The 22,585-nt window shown below is 41.6% G+C and overlaps 1 long non-coding RNA gene across 1 annotated transcript; it reads left to right on the top strand.

The window, feature by feature from the left end:
- The first annotated feature begins 14 nt into the window (after positions 1 to 14).
- LOC143667085 (uncharacterized) lies at positions 15 to 21,788 on the top strand. Its single transcript, XR_013167849.1, has 3 exons — positions 15 to 126; positions 15,511 to 15,623; positions 20,779 to 21,788. It is a non-coding gene; the product is annotated as an uncharacterized LOC143667085 (long non-coding RNA).
- The last annotated feature ends 797 nt before the right edge of the window (positions 21,789 to 22,585 follow it).

The raw sequence follows: 22,585 nt of genomic DNA, 5'->3' as shown, positions 1-22,585 counted from the left end.
AAGCACTTCGCGCCAGCTACGCAAGCGCCGTCCCTTGCGCGGGAGGGGTGGGGCAGAGTCTGGCGCCAGAAGCAGCCTGCTGAATATTCATGAGCCCGAGGCCAGCGTGGGTTATTTTAATCAAAGGTACTTGCTTTCATTTCCTGTTTTTGAACAAATCAGTGTAGTCGAACCGCCGCGTCCCGGGGAAGACGTGGCTGTTCTTGCCGAGGACTCCCAGCCTCGCCGCCCACTGCGCCCTCCCCGCCTCCAGGCCTTTGTCCTCCTGCTCCTCGGATCTGGTCCGCTCCTTCTGTCTTTTCTGACAATCGCCTGTTCTTTAAAACAGCGGTGAGGTCCTGGGGCCGTATCTCCTTTGTTCCTCTCGAATTACTCTGCACCTGGCCCCGGGCAGACATACCCTGACTGGGTGAAGGCGCCTGTCTGATGACAAAGAGCAAAGCAGCTCTTCTGGTCTGGGACACTCCACCCCCACCCCCACCCCCACCCCCACCCTGTCGGGCCTTGGTGCTTTCCTGTTGAACATAAACAAATTCAGAGAACACTGACATCCCACAAGGCCACTTCGTGACCGCAATGGACCAAGACATAAACGAGACTGCCCTGTAATCATGTTTGAGGTCAGACATAAGCAAGAATAGTATTCGAACCAGAAAAACGCCAAACATCTTTTCATTCTGGCTGCTGCTTCTTTACAGGTTAGCCGTCTTCATTTCTCCACTTTAATATTCCTTAAGCTACCCAATCATAGAGTTGGCCCCCACTTCCTGACTGCATATAGCCCAGAGAAAAACCCGTTTACAGGAACCCTCCTCCAAATTACCAAACATAAGGACAAATCATATAATTCCTTTTTAACACCTTCATACTGAGCTTAAGTGCTGTCTGCCTTCCTTCTTTCTTTTTTTAATTAATTTTTTTATTAGGGAAGTGGGTTTACAGAACAATCATAGATAAAATACAGGATTCCCATACACCATCCCACCACCAACACTTGTACTGGTGTGGAAAGGTTGTTAAAATTGATGATAATATGTTTTTTTTGTAATTATACTACTTTTTTAGATTGTAGTTTCATTTGTTACAATTAATGAAAGATTATTAAAGTAGTACTATAACTATTGTCCATTGTTTATGTAGGCGTATTCCCCCCCATATTCCTAACCTATTATTATTAATATTATTTTTTCATATCTTTATTGTATTACTCATCTATCCATACACTGGATAAAGGGAGTGCCAGTCACAGGTTTTTACAACCACGTGGCCATGTGATAAAAGCTAAATGATTAATATGATCATTTTCAAAGATCGAGGCTACTGGATGACAGTTCAGTAATTTCTGGTATTTCCTTTTGGCAGTTCTAATACATTAGAAACTAAAAGGAAATAACTATATGAGTTAGTGATCATAATCATTTGTGGAATCCTAGTTTCTCAGTTATACCTCCTCCCTCTCATTTGATCATTCTGTCAATCTTTAGAGATATCTGGGAAATGACCATTTTAACTTCTTCATGCTGGAAAGGGGTGGTGGTCTTATGGGGTAGAAGAATGACACATGTTAATGTTTCTTGGAGAAACCAGTACCTCTGGGTTTCGGGGCTTACCTGGTGTAGGAACAATTTGGAGGCCTTACATTTCTGAAAGAATAAACTTACTAAGTAAAACTTTTATATAGTCTTAGATAGCGCCCAGGGTTTTTCTTTAGGGTTTTCAGAGATACTGTTGCTGGTGCTTGGCATACTGTGGCAATTTGCAAAATCTGGTTGAAGCTTGCATAACAGTAACCTCCAGAATGACTGCTGGACTATTTGAAATCTTTTACCCACTGAACTTTATTTTGTTTCATCTGTTTTCCCCGCTTTTGGTCAAGAAGGCATTCTCAATCCCATGATACCAGGGCCAGGTTCATCCCTGCGAGTCACATCCCATGTTGCCAGGGAATTCACATCCTCCGTGTAGGGGGGACGGTAGTAAGTTTATTTGCAGAATTGTGTCTGCCTCCTTTCAACTTCTGTTCAACTTCGGGTGTGTTCTTGGTGGTCTTTACAGTTGTTGGTTTTCTTGTTTATTACTTGTTACCTTCTGAAATATGGAACCGTGTCTTATTCAAAGTTGTATCCCTAGTGTCTGGAGCAAGGCCTGGCTTACAGTAAGGCACTCAATAAACTGGATGAAAATGGGATCTTGGAGGCCAGGAACTTCAGGTGCTGCTGTTGTTGGCTCAGCCTCTTGACTCACGACAGCTGTTCTAGTGGGACAGTGAAGTGGACAGGTGAGGGGGCCTGGTGGGTGCTTCCTTAGTGCTCTAAAGCCATTTGTGGCCACCTGATAGGGGATAGATTCCCAGAGGCCAAAGTTGATGGAAAAGGGCTGCCACTGGAACTTGGGGAGGGCTTGGCGTGGGTGGAGGGCAGCAGTTACAGCCACACACTCACCCTCCATCGTACACTCCAGCAGCCTGGGTACCTCGCTTTCCTCCACACATTCCAAAAAGCAGAGACTGCCTGGAATGTCTTGTCCTGACTGGAGAACTCCCACACACCATTCTTAGCTTGGCCTGAATGCCGCCTCCTTCATGGAGCTTTCTCTAACGGTCCCCGCTTCCAGGCAGTCAGGCACTTCCTTCTTGGCCCTCCCCTGCCCTGGGTCCTGATGGCTGGTGTAGCAGTTACCACAGCTTATTCTCACCATCTGTCTTGAATCTGGGAGTTATTTGAGGGCTGGGACAGAATCCCAGCGTCTAACCCTGGTCTGGCACAAAATGGGTGCTTCCTCTTCGAGAGTCGGGAAGAAGGGAACAGCTGCCTGAAAAAAATAAATGAAGAGTGAATGAATGTGTAAATGAGATGACCAAGGGAGGGGATGATGAATGAATAAGGAAGTGAGTGAATCCAGGAAAAAAATGAATGAACATTAAATGCAGTGGCACTCAATGAATGAATGAACACCGGAGACAGTGGATTAAAGAGTTATAGAGCCAGGAGGGCAGGGGCGGCATTTGTCTGGTTGACAGCTGTTTCCCTGACATCCCCAGCTATGAGCAAGGCACAGATGGAAGTGAAGTGAATGAATGAACAGGTGGGGGTGAATTAAGGCATGTGGGCTTAAAGGAACTGGTAATAACAACCTCGGTGGCTTTGGCCACCCTAAATGTGTTGAACATATTCTCGTAATGATTTTACAATAAGGAAATGAGGCCAGTGGAGGAGGTGACTGACTCAGGGTCGCAGACTCAAATCTGTGTGTCAGGCTTTGGGTCTTTGAAGGCCTGAGGGGCATATGATTTGTGGGTGGATGGCCCAAAGCCCCTAGTGTACCCTGGTGGGGACCCTTGATAACGGCACAATGAGGCCAGATTTGAGGTCTGCCTGGGAGGACAGCACCTCACCCCAAGGGCTGCCCAGTTAGAGTGGATCCTACCTGGAGTGCTACCCTGCTTTGCCACCAGAGGGCAGCAAAGCCTCACCAGGTCAACCTAGAGGTTCCTGCTCCTGAGTCCAGCCCTTTAATCCACCCTCCCCAAGACCCAGAGCTGAGCGCCGAGGGTCCCAGAAGACAGCAGTGCTTCAGATCCTAGCAGACCTGGGGCCAAAATTTGGCTCTACCTACCCCGGAGCATTGATTTGGGCCATCAACCTAACCATTCTGAGCCTTTTTCCTTATGCACAAGAGGGGGGTGAGCAGTACTGTCCTTGACGGTGAACCGTGGATGAAATGATGTGATAGATGCACAATGGCCATCACAACGCCCGACACGCATTAATCCAGTGGTCAGCTGCCCAAGTTTGGCCCCAGGACTGAGGGACTTGCCAGAGCGCACGTTTAATGGTAAAATCAATACTAAAAACCAGGAGTGCCTCAATGCTTTGAGTTGTAGTTGGTACTTCAGAGTTCTAGAATGGCAGTGCTTTTCAAAAATATTCCATCATTTGAGTTTCTCACTGAATTACTGAGTCACCAGTCTTTCAATCTCCTTCTGTTGATGACAAGAGAGCAATTCTACCAATGGGGATATTTAAACAAAGATGGGATACACCCTCTTGGGAGAAGAGATTGTCATTTTCTTGTTAGATTCTAAAATCTCACTCCTGGCTATTTACTCCAAAGAAATGAAAAAATATATATCTACCGAAAGACCTATATATGAATGTGTATAGAAGCTTGATTCATAATTGCCCCAAACTGGAAGCAACGGAAACGCCCATCACATTGTGATATAGTCATACAGTGAAATACTACTTAGCAGTAAAAAGGAAGGAGCATTCAATACTTTCAACAGCATGGATGAATTTCAAAAGCATAATGCCAAGCAAATGAACCAGATTCAAACGGCTACATCCTGAATGAGCTCACTTGCATGACATTCTGGAAAAGCCAAAACTACAGAGACACAAAACAGTCTGGCAGTGGTACGTGTTGAAGATGGGAAGAGAAGATTGACCACAACGGATCGGAGAGAACTTTTTGGGGCAATGGAAATGTTCTTCATCTAGGTTGTGGTGGAAGTTATATGACTGTATACATTTGTCAAAATTCATCAGATGATACACTTTAAAAGGTGAATTTAACTATATGATTATTATACCTAAATAAACTTGGCATAATAAACAAAGGTCAGCTTGCCAGGTTTGGGGCTGATCCAATCCCTTTCTCCCAATTGTCTGGGTGGCTTTGGGGAGCAGTGTTAGTCTTTGGCCCATGGTGCCCACCTGAGGCAACTCAAGCCCTGTAAATATGTCCTGCCCTGCTCATCGTGGAGCCAGGGGTTGGGGTGGCAGAGATGGGGCTTTCTGAAGCCCAGATACAAGACCAATGTGGATGAAGCCCCCGACTTCTGCCTGTGGGTCCTGCACCCCTCAGGGCAGGATTCTGGCTGCCCTGGCTGAGACTGGTCAGTGGCCACTGCCTTGGGTACTTGCTGAGCCAGACCACACTGAGCTATGGTAGGGGGTGCTTGGAACTGCAGCAGGCAACATCGAACCCTCCAGAACTCCCGTCCGACTCACTGAAGCTCCTTCATATTCTTGAACTTGGAGCCCCTCAAGGTTGGGGTACTCCGTGGCCTTCTGTTTGAGGGGTGCATCAAGAGAGAAGTGTCGCTGTACCCCAGCTGGCCCCTGACGGGGCTGTGTCTTTGACCTCTCTTGGTCCCTTACACCATCTATTCCATGTGTCACACAGTCTCCCTGGGTGTCCTCCCATGAACACGTGGATCATCCCCTCTGCTGAGTGCCATGCATTCAGGCAGGCCACACTGAAGATGCCCCAAATCCAATGACAGTCAGAGATGTTAACGTTGTTGAGCACTTCCATTGTGCCAGCCTTCTTGCAAACTGGTTCCTATGCATCATCTCATGTCATTCTCACAAGAATCTTACGAGATAAATGCTATTTTTTAAACTTTTATGTTGTGAAATAAAATGCCCATAGAGAAAAATGTACAAAAACAAAACATACAGCTCAGTGTATGATCACAAAGCAACTGCCCAAATGAGACCATTCAGGTGAAAAATAGATCACTCCTCCCCCCCACAAGAGTCTGCTGGGGGTCCTTCAGATCACTTCTGTCCCTTGACTATGAGGGTTTTTGCTTCCTTGCTTGCCTTTATATTTTCACCATCTATGCCTGCATCTCTAAATCTCTAGCTTAGATTTCCTCTTTTGGGAACTTTATATACTTGAAATCAATCAGGTTGTAATTTAACTATCTTCTACTCTGTGGCTTGGCTGTTTGCTCTCTTACTAGTATCTTTTGTTGAAAAGAAGCTCTTAATTATAACATGGTCAGATTTATCACCATTTCCTTTGCTTAGGACTTTTTGTGTCTGACTTTTAAAAATCTTTTTTTTACCCCAACATAATAAAGAGACTCTCCTCTGTTAATCTTCTAGAAGATTAATTGCTTTGCCTGAACCTATAATTCAACTGTTGTAGTTTGCTAGCTGCCGGAATGCAATATACCAGAAACAGAATCGCTTTTGAAAAGGGGAATTTAATGAGTTGCTAGTTTATAGTTCTAAGGCCGAGAAAATGTCCCAATTAAAGCAAGTCCATAGATATGTCCAATCAAAGGCATCCAGGGAAAGATATTGGTTCAAGAAGGCTGATGAAGTTCAGGGTTTTTCTCTCAAGTGAGAAGGCACATGGTGAAAAAACAGTCAGGGCTTCTCTCTCGGCTGGAAGGGCGCATGGCGAGCAAGGCGTCATCTGCTAGCTCTCTCTCCTGGTTTCCTGTTTCATGAAGCTCCCTGGGAGGTATTTTCCTTCTTCATCTCCAAAGCGCTGGTTAGCAGACTCTCTGCTTTGTAGTGCTGCAGCATTCTCTGCTCTCAGAATCTCTCATTCTCCAAAATGTTTCCTCTTTTATATGACTTCAGAAACTAATCAAGACCCACCCAAATGGGTGGAGACACGCCTCTACCTAACCCAGCTTGACAGCCACTCTTGATTAAGTCACATCTTCAAGGAAATGATCTAATTACAGTTTCAAACATACAATACTGAGTAAGGATTAGAAGAAATGACTGCCTTTACAAAATGGAATTAGGATTAAAACATGGCTTTTCTAGGGTACATACATCATTTCAAACTAGCACGGAGATGAAGGAGAATGCCCCTGGGGGAGCTTCATGAAGCAAGAGGCCTGGAGAGGAAGCTAGCAGACAACTCCACATTCACCCAGTGCCTTTCCATTTGAGAAAGAAACCCTGAATTTCATTGGCTTTCTTGAATGATGGTATCTTTCCCTGGATGCCTTAGATTGGACATTTCTATAGACTTGCTTTAATTGGGACACTTTTATGGTCTTAGAGCTATAAATTTGTAACTTATTAAATTCCTCTTTTTAAAAAGTCATTCCATTTCTGGTATATTGCATTGTGGCAGCTAGCAAACTAGAACACTCTGGCATACAGTCGTAGCATGATTCCTAATATTTTCTCCTGTGAGGATTGAATTGAAGTATAGCTAGAAAGTGAGATGTTGGCTTCTGTGTTAGTGGTGGGACATAAAAGGTATGGGGGCAATGGAAAGAATAAAATTGTGCAATGTAGCAGCTATGCCCTGTCAAGGATAAAGCATCTAAGACCTCTGACTTCTCAGGAATAAAAGTGTAGATCACTTCATAGTGTCAAGTTTCTGGCCATGGTGAGGGAAATCTAGAATGGATGGTACAGGAGGGAGATGATGTCACTTTGGTAGCCATTCTCCAAGGTGGCCCCAATGATCCTTGCTTTGCTAGTCATGCTCTTGTGTGGTTTCCTCATATATTGAACCAGAGCTTGACTGTGTGACCAGTAAAGTAGGGCAGAGATAAAAGTAGGTGATTTTCAAGGCTGGGTCTAGAAGGCTTTCTGTTTTGGTCATTAAGACACTTAATCAGCTGTGGGAGGGAGCTGTGGAGAAAAACTAAGGCATCCTTCCAGAACCAGCACTAATGTCAGCCATGTGACATTGGTGCCATCTTGGAATCGAATTCCCCAGCTCCAGACAACCTTCAGATGATTGCAGTCCTGGGTTCCACCTTATTGCAACCTCATGAGACACCCCGAGCCAGAACTGCCAGCCAAGAAGCTCCTGAATTACTAGCCCACAGAATTGTGGGCAAGGATGTTATTGTTTGTTTGTTTTGAGGGGCTTTATATAGACCCATAATAGTAGTATACTCTAGACTTTAGTTATATGATTAGCCTAGTGGTAGAGGGGAGTTGTTTGAAGCCACTAAATTTGGGGAGTGATTTGTTATGTGGTCACAGATAACTAATACACTCACGGTTGTTACATAGTCTCATTCTATATTACTATTGCTTTATACAGTCCATATTCACTTAGATTTATTCACATATTTGTCACTTCCATTGCTCATCATGCCTTCCTACAACTCTGACCTTCCATCTGAAATTACTTCTCTACTTCCTGAAGAGGACCCGTTAGTATTTTATTTAGGAGTATCTAGTGCTAATGAATTTTCTAAGTGTTTATTCATCTGAAAATATCTTTATTTCACTTCCCTTCTTGAAAGACATGTCTTCTTGGGAACTGAATTCTAGGTTGCAGTCATTTTCTTTCAGCACTTTACAAACATCATTCCCTTATTTTCTGGTTACCAATGTTTCTGTTGAGAAGTCAGCTCAACAGAAATAATGATTGTTGCCCCTTTGAAAGTAATTAGTCTTTTTAATCTGACTGCTTTAAATTTTTTTCCTGATCTTTTCAGCAATTTTTACCTCGATTAGTCTTGATGTAGATTTCTTTTTGTTTATTCTGCTTGAGGGTTGTAGGTTTTCTTTTCTTTTTTTAGTTTGAAGCAATATCTTTCATCAGTTTCTCAGGCATTTTCCTTTCAAATATTGTTTCTGTCCCATTCTCTATTTACTGTCTTTTTGGAACTCCAGTTTCATGTATGTTAGAAGGTATGTCATATCTTGTATTCTCCATATATTCTCATTTTTGCATTTTCCATTCTTTGGTTTCCCCATGTTTCATTCTGTATATTTTTTCGTGATATACTTTCCAATTTACCAATACCCTCTTCATCTATATCTAATTTGTTATGAAATCTATTCACTGAGTTCTTAATTTAGATTATTGTATTTTTTAGTTCTGAAATTCTGGTTTGGTTATTTTCAAATCTGTGTCCTTTTTTGTTGTAGTTTCCAGTTCTCTGCTTATGTTTTTAACCTTGTCTTTTATCTTCTTGAACATAGTAAAATATTTGTTTTAATTTTATGCTGACAGCTCCAACTTTTTTTGGAGGCTCTGTGGAGCTTCCTATTGTTTGCTGTTTCTGCTGGCTTTTCTTCATGATACCTTGTCTCCTTGTGTGCCTGGTTATTTTTTATTGGGTATTTAGGATTATGTTAACTACTTCCAGGGAGGGTTTACATTTTCTTCTGCCAGGATCTACATTGCTAGTGCCTGGGGGTTCTAATAATCCAGGATTACCTTAATGCATTTTCAGGAATTGAGATGATTAGAAGCTAGGCTTCAGTCCTTGTGAGGGCTAGTTTATTTATGGTTCAGTCTGACTCCGAGGATGCAGCTTTTTGTGGTTTTCACTTCAAAGCACAGACACTTTAATAGGGACCAGCATTCCAGTGATCGTTCCCTAGCTGTACAGGCCGTCAAAAGGCTGCGCATCCTCTCAGACATTCACTTGTCTCTTCCAAAATTGGAAGACAACTCCAGGAAAAAGTAACCCCAAATGCTGGACTCCCCTCCCTGGAGTTATATCTTGCCCCAAATCTTGGCCTTGTAATTTTTCACTACCCTGTTCACACTCCAGTGCCTTCAAGCAGAAGTGTTTTGTATTTCATCCAGCTTTTCTAACTTCTTCAGTGGGTGGGTTGGTTGGAGTTATGTAGTGTGCATTATCAGGAGTGGAACTCTTAGTAGATTTGATTTTTTTTTTTTTAACATGGGCAGGCACCAGGAATTGAACCTGGGTCTCCAGCATGCAGGCGAGAACTCTGCCACTGAGCCACTGTTGCTCGCCCTAGACATGACTTTTTTTTTATCTCTGTTTTTCAGATAAAGAAATAAGGCTTAGAGAGGTTAAGTAACTTGCCTAAGGGTACATAGCAGTAAAATGATGGGGCTGAGATTCAAACACAGAATCTGACCCTAAAGTCTGTTTAACCATGTTATAATGCCGGTAGCTACTCATTGGTTTAAAATTCTTTATGCGATGGACCCTGCTTCCTCCCTGCAGCTTGCCTCACCACTTCTCTGTTGCCCAGGAAGAACACATCCTGGCTTCTTTTGCCCCTTCTTTGGCCTCAGTCCACTTCATTCAGGTCTTTTTCCAGAGGCAGGGTACAACTGTGCAGAGAACAAAATTCAGGTGTGATCAGGGCAGGGTAAGCCATATTTGCATGTTGCCTTCCTTTTCTGGGCTCTAGATAGCAGCTGAGTTTGCATGAGTTTTAATTGGAAGCTCTCCGCCCCTTGATGACTCATATGCAGCTTGAGTCAGCTCATACTCTGGATTTGACCCTTGTCTCCGGAGGCTGCCACAGAGCAGGAGGGGGCCACATGAGGCAATTCTCCCTGCATAGTTCCTTTCTGTGGGGACATCTCTATTTCACTGGCTTGCCCAGATAACCTTGAATCAGAAATGTGATTGACTTCTTAGCTACCTGGCACTCACAGTGTGAACAGCAGTTCTTGTCCCCTGGTCTATAAGAGCCTCGGATCAAATTCACAGGGAAAACAGGCCATCAGTCATGAAGGCTGCATCTGCTATCCCCTCTTCCCTTCCAAATATTTGACATTTTCAACAGCTTCCATCCTGTTGCAAAGGAAGGAAGGTTGCACAGCTATGATGACCACACGCTCCGGAAGTACAGCAACTTGGGTTCAGATCCTGGATCTGCCACTTACATCCTATTTGACCCTGGACAACTCATCATTCTTTCTGAGTCTTAGTTTCTGGTTTTTAAAATGGGAATAATTGCACTCATCTTGCCCCACATCTGGAATCAGCTATTCCCCAGAGACTCCTGGTTCCTTCTAGTGGGAAATGGCATTTAGACACCCTAGTCAGACACCAGGGATGCTATTGATACTGGGTTGTTGTCATTGTTTCTGGACCTTTTTGGTGGACAGAGTTGGAAAATAAGTATTTTAAAAAGTGAAAAATAAATTATGAAACCATACCAGTGTATCCAATTTAAAGTTAAGGTCATTAGGTTTTTACCTAACTTATTTGATTTAATATTAGTAGCTTTTTTCTTCAACTTGATCCCTAATGACATTAACACATCATTTATTTGCTTTCTCATTCTACAGGCTTATATATAAACTAGATTAAAACAACAATACCCCTCATCTGACTAACACCATGATTACCAAGGGCTGATTAAGATTTCTTAGTAGTTCTTTTGTCCTTATATGTTTCTATAGGAATGTACAATCAAATTACTGTGCATGATTATGACATGGATTGACATACAGTTAGGTTCATTTGTTTCATTTTGTTCGCCATTTTTTGGAATTGCTTTGTGGTGTTTCCCTTTCTCATGGCTTGCTGGGGGAAGGGAATCCATATGCAAACTGGTTGGTCCTGGGTGCTTACTCAGGGAGCCTCTTTGCCCTCAGTTCACCAAGCAAATGCTCTCAAATGACGTCATTTAAAAATTATTTATTATTTATTGATATATATTATATATTCACATACTGTATAATCATCGTAAGTGTACAATCAGTGGTTCACAATATCATCAATAGCTGTGCATTTATCATCACAATTGACTTTTTTTTCCTTTTTGTGAAAAATAACATACAAAGAAGCAAAAAATTTCAAAGCCCATCACAACAATTAATTGTAGAACAGATTGCACAGTTATAATTCCACATTTTTAGGTTTTTACTATTAGCTGCTCTAAGACATTGGAGATTAAAAGAAATATCAATATAATGTTTCAGCAGTCATACTCATTTGTTAAACCCTACCTTCTTTTTTTATGTAACTCCACCATCATCTTTGATCTTTTCCCACTCTTTAGGGATATTTGGGCTGTGCCCATCCTAACTTTTTCATGTTGGAAGGGGCTGTTGATAATATGGGATGGGGGATGGAACTAGTTGATGTTCTGGAGAGTCTGGCCCCTCTGCATTTCAGGACTTATCTGGTCTAGGGATTTATCTGGAGGTTATAGTTTTCTGGAAAGTTACTGTCTAGTACATGGAACTTTTGTAGCATCTTTAAAAAAAAAAAACTTTTTATTGTATAATATAACATATATACAAAGCAAAGAAAGAAAAAAGCAATAGTTTTCAAAGCACTCTTCAACAAGTAATTAGAGGACAGATCCCAGAGTTTGTCATGGGCTACCATACCATCATCTCAGATTTTTCCTTCTAGCTGTTCCAGAACATTGGAGGCTAGAAGGAATAAATATTTCTTAATAACACAATCAATTTTTTCCCCCTTGTTTTGTGAAAAATAATATATATTCAAAAGAGCAATAAATTTTAAAGGACAGTGTAACAATTAGTTGTAGAACAGATTGCAGAGTTTCGTATGGGTTACAATTCTACAATTTTAGTTTTTATCTCTAGCTGCTCTAAGATACTGGAGACTAAAAGAATTATCAATATAATGATTCAGCAATCATACTTGTTTGTTTCTCTGTATAAGTCCACCATCACCTTTGGTCTTTCTCCCACTCTTTAGAGGTATTTGGGCTATGCCCATTCTAATTTTTCATGTTGGAAGGGGCTGTTGATAATATGGTTTGGAGGATAGAACTAGTTGTTGTCTCAGAGAGGCTCTCCCCTCTAGGTTTCAGGACTTATCTGGTCCAGGGACCCATCTGTAGGCCGTAGGTTTCTGAAAAAGTTACTCCAGTTCATGGAACCTTTGTATATCCTTATATAATACCCTAGGTATTCTTTAGGATTGGCAGGAATGGTTTTGGTTGGGGTTTGGCAAGCTATGGTAGGTAACAATGTCACTGAAGCTTATGTAAGAGTAACCTCCAGAGTAGACTCTCTACTCTATTTGAATTCTCTCAGTAACTGATACCTTATTCGTTACACTTCTTTTCCTCCTTTTGGTCAAGATGGCATTGTTGATTTCATGGTGCCAGTGCCAGGCTCATTCCTGGGTGTCATCTCCCATGCCGCCAGGGAGACTTTTACCCCTGGTTGTCATGTCCCTCGCAGAAGGGAGAGCAATGATTTCACTTGCAGAGTTGGGCTGAGGGAGAAAGGCCACATCTGAGCAACTAAAGAGGTCCTCCAGAAGTAACTGTTAGGTGTACTATGGGTAGGCTAAGCTTCTCTGCTATATACATAAGCTTCGCAAGAGCATGCGTCAAGATCCAGGGTTTGGCCTATTGATTCGGGTGTTCCTAAAGTTTGACACAGTATCAGGGGTTTCCCGATGGTAAAGTTTAATAGTTCCATATTTTTTCTCCCATCCCTCAAGGGATTTTGCCAATACTTTTTTATTATCTGCATAATATACGCTGGGATATATCCAGACATTGCCTTAAGCTATACAAGACTGAAGGCCCTCAGTCTTATTCTGGGCTGTGTTTGGATTGTTTAAATGATGTATCCAGACAGAAAATTTAAGTTCTTGACAAAATAAATCTTTCTTCCTTTGGTCTCAAAGAATAGATGAGGTTCTAAAATATAGACAATGTCTTCCTTACTCCTGTATTCTGAATTTCCTTAATCCCAACCTGATTGACTTTGTTCTCATCTCTAAATACCAGGTTATGCATATATAAAACAGCCTTTCAAAATCCAGAAAAACAGTTACTACTCCGGACTAAATGTGAGTGCTGTAAGAGCTTACAGTCTAGGCCTTCTGTTTTCTTATAAGTCTTTCCTAAATGAGGCCATACAGTATTTGCTCTTTTGTTTCTGGCTTATTTTGCCTCACCCAGTGTCCCACAGGTTCATTCACAATGTTACATGCCCCACAACTTTGTTTCTTTTTGTAGCAGCACAATATTGGATCATATATATATACCATTGTTTACCAATCTACTTCTCAGTCAGTGCATCCTTCAGCCACCTCCATTCATTGGGCATCAGGTATCATGTCCAAAGTGAACAGTCTATCAGCACTCTCAATTTTAGATAATTTCATTGTTCCCAAGAGAATGACAACTAATAAACACATCATCACCAAACAGAATTTCCAAACCATGCTGTAACTCTTGTCCCTCCCCCCTTATTTACCCCTGGTGTTGCTGTGTTACTGTTGATGTTTTCCTGTAAACATAGCCCATAGCATGCAATAGCATTTCCCCCCCATACCCCAAACTTATACACTCTTGTGCAAAATTCATACCTTTGCAGTAGTTCATGTAAGAACTTATTTATATTTGTAATGTTAATCAGTGTATAGACATGGGTCTATATAACCCCTTTCAATTATCCTTACCTTCAACATGGTAATATTACTTATAGACCCAATAGTGAACTGCCTTTACTTCTATCTATTCCCTTACATCAAATGAAATCATCTACCCAAGATGAACCACACCCAAGATGTTTTAAAAGCAACTATTTTTTTCTATTTAAAAAAATTGTTTTTAAACATAACAACATGTAAAAACAAACATTCTTACCATATGATCCATTATTGGTATATAATCAGTAACTCACAATATCGTCACATAGTTGTATATTCATCACCATGATCATTTCTTAGACATTTGCATCAATTCAGAAAAAGAAATAAAAAGAAAAAAGAAAAAAACTTCTACATACCATACCCTTTACCCCTCCCTCTCATTGATTGCTAGTATTTCCATCTACCCAATATATTTGAGCCTTTGTTTCCCCTATTCTTTTTCTATACCCCTTATCAATCGCTTTCATTGGTCACTAGCATTTCAATCTAATAAATTTATTTTAACATTTGTTCCCCCTATTATTTATTTATTTTTAATCCCTTTGTTTTACTCATCTGTCCATATCATAGATAAAAGGAGCATCAGACACAAGGTTTTCACAATCACACAGTCACACTGTGAAAGCTATATCATTATACAATCATCTTCAAGAAACATGGCCACTGGAACACAGCTCTACATTTTCAGGCACTTCCCTCCAGCTACTCCAATATACCTTAACTAAAAAGGTGATAGCTATATAATTCCTATGAATAACCTCCAGGATAACCTCTCAACTCTGTTTGAAATCTCTCAGCCATTGACACTTTATTTTGTCTCATTTCTCTCTTCCCTCTTTTGGTTGAGAAGGTTTTCTCAATCCCTTGATGCTGAGTCCCAGCTTATTGTAGGATTTCTGTCCCACGTTGCCAGGAAGGTCCACACCCCTGGGAGTCATGTCCCATGTAGAGAGGTGAGGGCAGTGAGTTTGCTTGTCACGTTGGCTGAGAGAGAGAGAGAGAGGCCACATCTGAGCAACAAAAGAGGTTCCTGGGGGTGACTCATAGGCCTAATTTTAAGTAGGCTTAGCCTATCCTTTGCAGGGATAAGTTTCATAGGAACAAACCCCAAGATTGAGGGTTTGGCCTACTGTAAAAGCAACTTTTTATTGAGATAAAGTTCACATGACATGAAAGTCGCCATTTTAGCCATATTAAAATGTATAATCTTGTCATTCCATTATGTTCAAAATGTTATATAGCCATGGCCACCATCTAATTCCAAAACACTGTACCTCTCCCTATCCTGGTTTCCCTTCTTCCTGGCAACCACCAACCTACTTTCTGTCTCTATGGATTTGCCTATTCTGGACATTTCATATACAGAATCATAGAATAGGTGGCCTTTCATGAATAGCTTCTTTCACTTACCATAATGTTTTCCAGGTTCATCGTGTTGTAGCATCTATCTGTACATCATTCCTGTTTTTGTTCCCCCTGTCTTTTCAATGTTCTATTCATTAACTTGAATTCAGAATTACATATGAAACCTATATGACATACAACTCATACGCAGATGAATAGAACAGATATGAACTGTGCGGATATCATGTGCAGATATGACTAGGAATTACACTTGCATGCGCCCGCAGATGTCCATCCACATATGCATAGAAATGAGTGAGACTCCCTAGAGAGATGCTGGAATGCTGGGCATCTTACTACTGCCGTTCCTGCTGCTGTCACTAGCTGAGCTCTTCCTGTGGTAAGTTCATGTACTTTATCTTATTTATTCTCGAGACAGCCCAAAAGAGAGAAAGTTATTAGATCTATTAGTCAGGGAAGAGAATTAAACTTAAAAAGGTGCTAAGGATTGCACAACTGTGAAGTGGTAGAGTTGGATTTTGAAGCCAGATTTCCTGATGCTCCTGAGCATGCTCCGTAGGGATGAATGAAAAATGATCCTGGCACCTGGGGTTGCAGGGAGGTTGGGCAGGTGTTTCAGTTTGTTAAAGCTGCTGGAATACAATATACTAGGAACAGAATGGCTTTTAAAAAGGGAATTTATTAAGTTGTAAGTTTACAGTTCTAAGGCTATAAAAATGTCTAAACTAATGCATCCAGAGAAAGATACCTTCGTTCAAGAAAGGCCAAAGGGCCTGAAACACCTCTGCCAGCTGGAAGGCATGTGGCAGGCATCTGCTGAGGTCTCAGCTTTCTGCTTTCAAAGGACTTCCCTGGGGGCATTTTCCTTCCACATTTCCAAAGGTCTCTGGCTGCGTGGGCTCTGTCAGCACTGAAGCTTTTTCCAAAATGGTTCCCTCTTAAAGGGCTCCAGTAAGAACCCCACCTTGAATGGGTGGAGATACATCTCCATGGAAACCACCTAATCATAAAGTACCACCCACAATTGGGTGGGTCACAGCTCCATGGAAACAATAAAAAAGATCCCACCCAGCAATATTGAATGAGATTAAAGTACTTGGCTTTTCTGGGGTTTCAAACTGGCACAGTGAGGGTGTGGGGAATTTCATTTCTTTTTTATAGTTGAATATTTTTCCACTGTATGGACATAACACATTTGTTTATCTATAACACAATGTTTATGAGTTGATGATATTTGGGTTGTTTCTACTTTTTGACTATTATGAATAATACTGCTAAGAACTTTCATGTACAAGTTTTTGTGTGGACACATGGTTTCATTTCTCTTGGAGTGGAATTACTGGGTCATATGGTTATTCTATATTTAACTCTTTTAAAAATTAATTTTATTCCTTATGGCAAGCAAAGGATTTTTAGATTTTATACCAAAAGCATGAGCAAAAAAAGAAAAAAATAGATAAAGGGACTTCCTCAAAATTTAAAACTTTTGTGCATCAAAAAACATCAAGATCATGAACAGTCAACTTACAGAATGGGAGAAAATATTTGGAAACCATATATCTGATAAGCGTTTTCCAGACTATATAAAGAACTCCTACAACTCAACAACAGCAACAACAACAACAAAAAAAAAAAAACAAGGAAAATGGGCCAAAGATTGGAATGTTGTTTTTCTAAACATGATATTCAAATAGCCAATAAGTATATGAAAAGATGCTTAACATCAAAACACTGAATGAAGCTGAATGTGAGAATGATAGAGGAAGGAGGGCCGGGGGCATAAATGAAATCAGAAAGAAAGATAGACGATAAAGATTGAGATGGTATAATCTATAAATGCCTAGAGTGTATAACGATAGTGACTAAATGCACACATTTTAAAAATGTTTTTGCATGAGCAGGGTGCTGAAAATAGATGGTAATTAATATTTTAAAATTTCAACTTATGTGTGAGACTAAAGCAAAAAATGTTTATTTGGTACAAAATTTATATTTTGACTAGTGCATTTCCTAATATAACTTATGTAGACAGCTTAATTGAACACCATAAGTACATGGAACCTTGGGTAGGACATGAGATTTTGTTGGTTTCTCCAGAGTGATGCCCCAATGAATCCCAGAGTGATTTGATCAGTGAGTGGAAAAGTATTTGCAAAGTCCTCTTCGGGGAATGATGAGAATGGGGGAAAATTCAACTTCCCCAAGTTGAATTCTTGATATTCTCACAAGCAGTGTGGACAACCAAAGCTATAGGCTGAGCCCCCAGTCTTGGGGTTTGTTCATATGAAACTTAACCCCACAAAGGATAGGTCAAGCCTACTTAAAGTTAGGCCTAAGAGTCACCCCCAAGAGAGCCTCTTTTGTTGCTCAGATGTGGCCTCTGTCTCCAGCCAATACAACAAGCAAACTCACCACCCTCCCCCTGTCTATGTGGGACATGACTCCCAGGGGTGTGGACCTTCCTGGCAATGTGGGACAGAAATCCTAGAATGAGCCGAGACTCAGCATCAAGGAATTCAGAAAAACTCTAGAATGAGCTGAGACTCAGCATGAATGGATTGAGAAAACCTTCTCGACCAAAAGGGGGAAGAATGAAATGAGACAGTGTCAATGGCTGAGAGATTCCAAACAGAGTCAGAGAGGTTATCCTGGAGGTTATTCTGATGCATTAAGTAGATATCACCTTGTTATTTAAGATATAATGGAGAGGCTGGAGGGAACTGCCTGAAAGTGTAGAGCTGTGTTCTGTTTCTTGAAGATGATTGAATAATGATATAGCTTTCACAGTGTGACTGTGTCATTGTGAAAACCTTGTGTCTGATGCTCCTTTTATCTACCTTGTCAACAAGTGAGTAGAACATATGGAATAAAAATAAATAATAGGGAGAACAAATGTTAAAACAAATTTAGTTTAGAACAAATGAAAGGGAGGGGTAAGGGGTATGGTATGTATAAATTTTTTTTTCTGTTTTTGTTTTATTTCTTTTTCTGAATAGATACAAATGTTCCAAGAAAATGATCATGACGGTGTGAAGTTTATCTCATTATGGTTTTGATTTTCATTTCCCTAATGACTAACGAAGTTGAGCATCTTTTCATGTGCTTTTTGGCCATTTATATGTCTCATTTGGGGAAATATCTATAGAAATCCTTTGCCTATTCTAAAATTGGGTTATTTATATTTTTGTTGAGTTGTAAGGGTTCTTTATAGATCCTGATTATTAGACCCTTATCAGATATATAATGTGCAAACATGTTTTCCGATTTAGTGGGATGGCTTTACACTTTGTGGTGTTCTTTAATGCTCCCAAGTGCCAAGTTTTAATCTCAATTAGTTTACTATACATTTGTCCAAATTAAAAAGCTCCAGCATAAAAATTATAATGCATAGAGCTCTGAAGGCATGGAAAACTTTAATTTTTTCTTTTAATTAACTCTCTACATCCACCCTTACATAGGGAGAATCAGGTCAGTGAGGATTGTTTTCTAGAACCATACAAGCCTCCTCTCACCTGTAAGACTTGGACCTTGGTCCAATTTATTTCGCAAGATCAGGATTCTGGAGCATGCTAAAGCAGAAACCGGAGGTTAATTTATGCCATAAGCAGACTGTCAGGTCAGAGACCAGTTAAAGGCTTTTTTGAAGGCAGGAGGCTGATTCTTCTTTGCACCACTGTCCCTCTGCCGTTTTTGAACATTTTATTTCCAATACATGCAATTTTGCTTCACTTTTTAGAGGATTAATTTCTGGCTGCTAAGACAAATGCCACACAATGCGTTGGCTTAAAAATGGGAATTTACTGACTTACGGTTTCGTGGCTACAAGAAGCCCAAAGTTGAGGCATCAGCAAAGGGATTCTTTCTCCCTGAAGACTGTGTTGTTTTAGTGTAGGCCACTGGCAGTCCCTGGGTCCTTGGCTTTTTGGTCACATGATAATGCACATGGTGGCCTCTTCTTTCTCTTCTGGGTTCTGTTGACTTTCAGCTTCCTTTTCTCCATGTGGCTTTCTCTTCATAAAGGAGGGTTAGGGTCCAACCTCACTCTGTCACACCACACTCCAACTAAAAACAACATCTTCAATAGACCCTACTCTAGGATGGCTGTTATTTAAAAAAGCAAAAAATAAACAGAAAATAAGTACTGGAGAAGATGTCAAGAAATAGGTGCTCCTTCACTGGTGGGAATGTGAATTAGGAACAGTTGATTAATTTTTACGTTTTTTTTTTTTCTGCACTACATAATTCAGCCCACCACAGCAGGGTTCATATATACAACACAAAATATCTCATTTTAGCCACTTTTAAGTATGCAAGTCAGTGTGGTTAATTACATTCACAATGTTGTACTACCAGCAACACCATCTAATACTAAAACTTTTCCATCAGCCAAACAGAAACTCTATCAATTAAGCATTAAGTCCCCATTCCTCACCCTTACCCCAGTCCCCGGTAACCTGTCATTTCCTCTATGACTCTATGAATTTGCTTCTTCTAACTATTTCATATAAATGAGATCATACAGTATTTGTTCTTTTATGCCTGATTTATTTCATTCAAATGGTATCTTCAGGGTTCATCCATGTTGTCCCCTATATCAGAACTTCATTCCTTTTTAAGTCTGAATAAATATCCCATTGTGTGAATATACTACATTTTGTTTATCCATTCATTTGTTGATGGACACTGCTTCCATCGTTTGCTGGTGTGAATAATACCGCCGCGAACATTGGCGTGCACATATGTGTTCCAGTCCCTGCTTTCAGTTTTACTCGTTATAGACCTAGAAATGGGATTGTCGAGTGATATGGTAATTCTATACTTAACTTGCTGAGGAGCCACCAAACTGTTGCACCATTCCAACAGAGCACGAAGGTTCTTATTTCTCCACATTCTTGCCAACATTTGTTATATGGAAAATATATAACTAGAATAGCCATTCTAGTGAGTGTGAAGTATAGAACAGGGCTCTTAAATTGAGGTCCTGAGATAGTCCACAGATGAGATTCAGGAGGCCCATGACTTGAATGGGAGTAAAATGGCATCTGTATTTTTGTTAGCCTCTAACTGAAGTTTAGCATTTCTTTCACTGAAGAAGAAACCACAGTAGCATTAGCAGCACCTGTCACTCTGCCACCAAGGGATATTTTCAAAACACAGTTTGGTTATTGCAGAATCTTTGAAATATCATTTACACTCATTGTATTCTGAAATTATGTAGTCATTAAATCTGCTGTTAGAGTTTGCTATTAGTGAATAAGCATATATATTACCACATTACCAATTTTAAAATGTTTTGGTTACCCTTTGACAATATTTAATATTTTGATTGAATTTAAGTATATTTGGGTTTCTTTGCAATTCTACTATTTATTTTGTACATTTTAAAACATTATTGAGGTAGAGTTCCACAGGCTTCAGCAGACTGCCGTTAGGTCCAAGGCTCAAAGAGGTTAAGAATCCCTGGCCTAGAGCCTCTGGGGGGGGCTGCTGCAGGACGTCTGTTTTAGCCAAATGCATCTTTTTCCTTTTTACAGGAACTTGGGAGAATGACTGAGATTCATAACTCCAACTTTGCCTTCACACACTGCTTCACCGTTTCCTAATACTACACGTGTAAGAATCCCTCTAGTTCCAGGAATTTTACTTCTACTTCACAGGACTCACACTTGTCCAAGTTAAACATGATGCCAAGGGAACTGTTTATTTGAATCATCTCTGGAACACTAATTCCATTTCTGAAGGAACTTTCCACCTTCAGGGTCTTAAAATACATGCTTTCCATTTTGAAGGGCAGGCACAGGTGTGGAATGCGCCCCCCCACCCCATTTCAATTCCCATGGGAATGACCTACTTGGAACAACCTCAGCCTCCGTTTGGAGGCAAGACAGAGCATTTTCCCACTTCTTAGTCTGGGGTGTGGGTTGTTGAGGAAAGAAAATCACAGTCTTCTAGGGAGACCCCACCTTTGATTCACCAGGGAGCCCCTCAGACCAGGTCAGACTTGTTCAGGCTCATGGGCCCAGACCCAGCCTCATCCTTGACCTCTGTCTAGGTGTAGGGCCCTCCAGAGGAGAGTTTTTATCAGCGACAGTGCTCCTTACCTCCCCGCATTTCCGACCTGTTCACCTTGGAGACTTTATGGGACCAGAATTACTCATATAATCTATTACCTGAAGAGAGAAACTGGGAGACCTGTCAGCAGAGGGATGGTTGTGACCCTGGGCTAGAGCTAGCCTCCAACTCCTTGCTGGAGATGTTTCTTTCCTCTCTTCTTGGCATGGAGATTGAATTCCATGTTCTCTGCAGCTCCTCTCAGGTTCCAAGTGGGCCCAGCAGGGACTGAACTCTCCTCCAAGTCTCAAACCCGAGATGCCACTGAAACTTCCATATCCACCCCCACACCAGTCAGTCTGATGATGATCTTTCCACCCTGGGTCTCGGATCCATCCTCCTTTCTTCCTTCTTAGCTGTGCTGGTGCAGCTCATCACCCCTCACTCAGACTTACTGCAGCCTCCATGCCCTCTGACCTCATTTTGCCTCTTCCAATCCATCCTCCCTCCCCCACCCAGGGTGATCTGCCTAAAACACAAAACCAGTCACCTTAGCCCCAGTTCAGACTGGCACTGGCTTCCCAAGTCTGTTTCAAACCCAATTCCCTGGCCCTCAAGGCCCTCTCAGCCTTGCTGCCTCACCTCCCACCTTGCTGCCCCTGGCATCCTCAGTCCCTCCATCATGCCCTCTCAGTCCACCATGGCACCACCTCTGGGTGGTCCCAGGCCAAAGTCCAGCCCTGTCACTGCCATGTCACACTGCAATGGACCGGCCTGGGCCTGCCCAGCTACCCCCTGGGCTATCCACGCACAGAGCAGGCACCCGGAATGCTCATGAAGAAGCAAATAAACCACATTGAAAATGCTACTGCCATCTGTGCACCTGGGGCCCAGAATCTTAAAACACTTCTGTGACTTCCCAGTCCCTCCCTGGGCTTTCTGGATGTACCACACCGAGGGACTGTGGCCGTGCTCAGGAGAGCACGGGGTCACATGATGGCCTGCTACTGGCCTTTCCTGCCTCATCCCTTAGGCGGGCCTGGGGGGGTGGCCTTGCCATCTTTTCTCACTCTTATCCCTTGAGTTCACCTTAATCTACTCTCCCCTGCCCCCAAACATAACCTTCTCTCCCCACATACCCCCACCGAGCATCTCAGGAACAATGTCTGACTAGTACCCTTAGGGTGGGTACAGACCCTCTCCCACCTTCTCATATTTCAGTCAAAGCGGCAGTCTTCCATGCCCTTTGCCTGCTTCCATGCCGGTCCCTGTTGTGAGTGTTCCGCCGTG

The sequence above is a fragment of the Tamandua tetradactyla genome, chromosome 23, assembly GCF_023851605.1.
Source record: "Tamandua tetradactyla isolate mTamTet1 chromosome 23, mTamTet1.pri, whole genome shotgun sequence".
NCBI classification, from domain to species: domain Eukaryota; kingdom Metazoa; phylum Chordata; class Mammalia; order Pilosa; family Myrmecophagidae; genus Tamandua; species Tamandua tetradactyla.
The sequence above is the reverse complement of the archived record's forward strand: the minus strand, read 5'-3'. Positions and strand labels throughout refer to the sequence as shown.